The sequence below is a fragment of the Gekko japonicus genome, unplaced genomic scaffold, assembly GCF_001447785.1.
Source record: "Gekko japonicus isolate JY-2015 unplaced genomic scaffold, Gekko_japonicus_V1.1 scaffold2937, whole genome shotgun sequence".
Lineage (NCBI taxonomy): Eukaryota > Metazoa > Chordata > Lepidosauria > Squamata > Gekkonidae > Gekko > Gekko japonicus.
Window position 1 is genome coordinate 103723 of NW_015176065.1, and position 4018 is coordinate 107740.

General features: G+C 51.6%; 1 protein-coding gene across 1 annotated transcript in view; it reads right to left on the reverse strand.

Annotated features, from left to right (window-relative positions):
- The window catches only part of LOC107123461 (ubiquitin-associated protein 2-like), a gene marked incomplete at its 3' end in the record, with an annotated part of 102659 nt that extends 102519 nt beyond the window's left edge, over nucleotides 1-140 (reverse strand). The window contains exon 1 of the mRNA XM_015426711.1: nucleotides 30-140. The remainder of the gene's footprint in view (nucleotides 1-29) is intronic.
- Between the last annotated feature and the right edge of the window lie 3878 nt (nucleotides 141-4018).

A 4018-nucleotide genomic window follows, 5' to 3' on the forward strand; every position in this document is an offset into this window, starting at 1 on the left:
GACCCCCGACGCGCGCGCGCTCTCGTTACCTGCCCCCAATGTGCTCACAAAGCAGCAGCGGCCGCGGCGGCGCCCTCCCCTCTCACGTGACGATCTCCCCGCCTCCTTCTCCTCCAGCCTCGGCGGACCCCTCCCCCCTCCGAGCCCATTTTCCCCTCCCAAGCCCCCCCCCCCTTCGCCACGTGACGAAGGACGCCAACGGCAGAGAACGCGAGAGAGAAAGAGAGGCCGGGCCCCGCCCCGCCTCGCCGACGCGCCCGCTCTCTCGACGACGCATGCGCGTCGCGGTGACGCTCTCTTTCCCCCCCTCCACCTTTGCCACGTGATACTTGCCGAAGGGAAGGGAGGCGGGGAGAGCCGCGTTCGCACCTGAGCGCGGAGGGAGGGAGGGGGAGGCGCGAGCTCTCACGTGACCCGGCGGCGCTCTCACGAGGGGAAGGGGAGGCGGGGCCAGGAGCGTGAGCGTGGACACGCAGAAGAGGCGGGGCCAAGAGAGGATAGGCGGAGGGCGGGCGGCTCCTGCCATTGGTGGCTTTGGGTCGGGTGGGCGCGGCGACTCTCGTTTGGGTTCCTTCCCCTTAGCGCGGAGGCCGATTCTCTAGTGGGAGTGGGTTGTTGTTTTTTTGCGCACTCCCTTTTAAAAACTTTTACGTTAAAAAGGTTTTGCAAAAGCTTTTTTTGTTTGTTTCTTTCGGACGGACGAAGAATGTCGTTGTGACAAATGTGAGCAGAAGACCTGATAAGCTAACGAGCTCTTGTTGTTCACTCGCACAGTCGAGTCCGACTCTTCGCCACCCCGCGGACCACAGCAGGCCAGCCCCTAGAACGATCTAAGCCCCTTTGGGTCCCGGTGAGGAGAAAGCAGAGTATAATCAGACTAAAATTTAAACATAAGAACATAAGAAAAGCCCGTGTTCGATCAGGCCAATACTCTGTGTCACACAGTGGCCAAAATACCAGGGGCCATCAGGAGGTCCAGCAGTGGGGCCAGGACACTAGAAGCCCTCCCACTGTTGCCCCCCCCCAAGCACCAAGAAGACAGAGCATCCCTTGCCCCAGACCGAGAGCTCCTATCTATACCTTGTGGCTAAGAGCCACTGAGGGACCTCTGCTCCATATGCTTATCTAATTCCCTCTTATAAGAACATAAGAGAAGCCCATGTTGGATCAGGCCAACACTCTGTGTCACACAGTGGCCAAAAATACCAGGTGACATCAGGAGGTCCACCAGTCAGGCCAGGGCACTAGAAGCCTCCCCTCACTGTTGCCTCCCCCCAGCACCAAGAATACAGAGCATCCCTTGCCCCAGACCGAAAGTTCCTATCTATACCGGAATTCACTGCCACAGGAAGTGGTGGCGGCTACAAGCATGGACGGCTTCAAGAGGGAATTAGATAAGCACATGGAGCAGAGGTCCATCAGTGGGGATGTACTATTGCAATATTGGGGGAGCCAGAACGACCGCTCGCCCATCACACCCGAGAGGTGGAATTTGCCCCTAGGACTCCAAGACCACCACCCCCGGGGCTCAGAGTGGCGGGGGAACGTTTCGCCCCCCTCCCCCCCTCTGCTGCTCCTGCCACTGCCATCGGCCATAACTCCCCCCCCCATATTTATTTTCATTTTTCCATAAAATATACAACATTTTGCCTAATTATTCCTACATACATTGGAGTCTAAAATCCTCACATTGAATTGATCCATTCATACAGATGCTTCCATCTTTCCACAAAAACATTATCATCTTTACCTTGAAGTATAAGACTTAATTTATCCATCTCTGCCATTTCTAGTAATCTACATGCTAATTCTTCTCGTGTAGGAATATGTTCTTGTTTCCAAAATCTAGCTAATAAAATTCTAGCAGTCTATAAATTATCATATATCTGTCCATTTATAATTTTCTGGTATCATGTTTAACAGGACAATTTCAGGTAACGACTCAATTTTGATATTTGTTATTTCTATAATAATTTTCTGTATCATCTTCCAATATCAACACACCTTTTCACAACGCCACCACATATGGAAAAACGATCCAACGTTATTTTTACATTTCCAACAGTTCTTTGATAGCTGTGAGTTGCATTTGGCTATCTTATCTGGTAACCAATACCACCGATGGTAGATTTTATATATGTTTTCCTTATAATTGGTGCTTCTCATATACTTCACCGATTACTTTGGAGCCGGAATTCAAACCTTTTCGGGCGTGCCAAAATGAACTGTCGGTGTCCAAAGGGTGTTTGTTGTGGGGTAACCGGGTGGTGGTGCCTCACAAACTCCGGAAAAAAAGTGCTGAATTCACTACATGAGGGCCATCCAGGCATGGTCCACATGAAGGCGTTGACCCGAGGGTATTTGTGGTGGCCCGGTTTAGACGCCGACATCAAGGAATGGGTCCGAGTATGTATGCCCTGCTAGCAGGCAAGGCCCGAACCGCCTTCCGCCACTCTGCAGAAGTGGGAATCTGCGGGAAAGCCTAGGTACAGGCTTCACCTGGATTTCTTGGGGCCTGTGCAGGGACAAATGTTCCTGATTATCGTTGATGCGTACTCTAAGTGGTTGGAGGTTGCGTACATGTCCTCCACCACTTCGACTGCCATCATCAACGTGCTGCATCGCTTGTTCGCCACCCACGGACTGCCGGACGTGTTGGTGAGTGACAACGGCGCATAATTTGTCTCTCAGGAGTTCAGTCAGTTCCTGTCTGATAACGGCATCAGGCAACTGACATCAGCCCCATTCCACCCGGCCTCTAACGGCCAGGCGGAAAGAATGGTCCGAACGACCAAAGAAGCCCTTGCTAAGCTCACGCAGGGCGATTGGGGGTAAAACTGGCCTCGTTCTTGCTTCGCCAGTACGTTACCCCGTGCTCAGCCACAGGCCGCAGCCCGGCCGAGCTGCTGATGGGGCATCGCCTTACAACATTGTTTGATCGTCTCCATCCAGATCTGAACGACCTTAAGCCCCAGCAGCAGAGTGCGCTCCCTAAGGTCCGCACTTACGAACCCGGTGACAAAGTGTTCAGCCAAAACTATTGAGGGGGTCACTCGTGGCTACCAGACACTGTAATTGAACAGCATGGTTCCAGGATGTATGTGGTCGAACTTGCTGATGGTCGCAAGTGGCGATGCCACATAGACCAGCTGAGGCAGCGTTGGGCACAGGAGCGCCTAAACTCCCCGCCGGCTGAGTCCCCAGAACTCGAGAGCCTTCCCCGACCTCCTCCGGAGGTGAGTACTGAGAAAGCCAGTACTGTCCCAGTGGAAGGGCAGACCCCTAGCTGTGGACCCGCAACAATGGACGGAAGTGTTCCTGACTCTGAGGTCCCAGAGTCAAGCAGAGTCCCCCAAGCTGAGCTGTGCCCTGAGCCTACTCAGCTACGTAGGTCTCAGCGGGTGCGCCAAGCACCAACCAACCTAAGCAATTATGATTGTACGTGATTGTGTTTGCTTAGGGGGGAGGAATTTGTAATGTATTCAAAGCTGCCTTGAATGCAATGTGTGAAACATCTAATTGAAATGTAATGTTGAGCTTCATCCTGGGCTAGAATCCAAAGTCATCCAATAGTATTGCTAGTCCAGGAAGTGACAAACCAATCACTTCAAGCAAGCTCCCTGAGTGGGAACGAATGTGATTGGACCTTATCTCGGCAACCTCATAGGTTGATATGTGTACAGTGGGTGTGGCTATATTAGCCGGGAATGTTTAAAAGCAGGACAGCTGCAATGTAAAGGCTGTTCTGGCTATCAGATGTTGATCCGTGTTGGAGTTGTGTTCAAGTTGAAGAATAAAGTTGTGTTCTTGCTGAATCACTCTCCGACTGTTTGTTAAGCGAGCGACTTAACAGTGTCGTATCCTCAAACCCTATTATCGCATCTTTAGAATACCTAGATTGTAGTTGTGTTGTTTCCCACCAGGTCAGCTTAATCTTATATAGGGATAGCAAACTTTCCTTAGATTTTAACTTGTTGTTCTTATCCAATAAGGTGTCATAACTTTCTCTATCGCATGT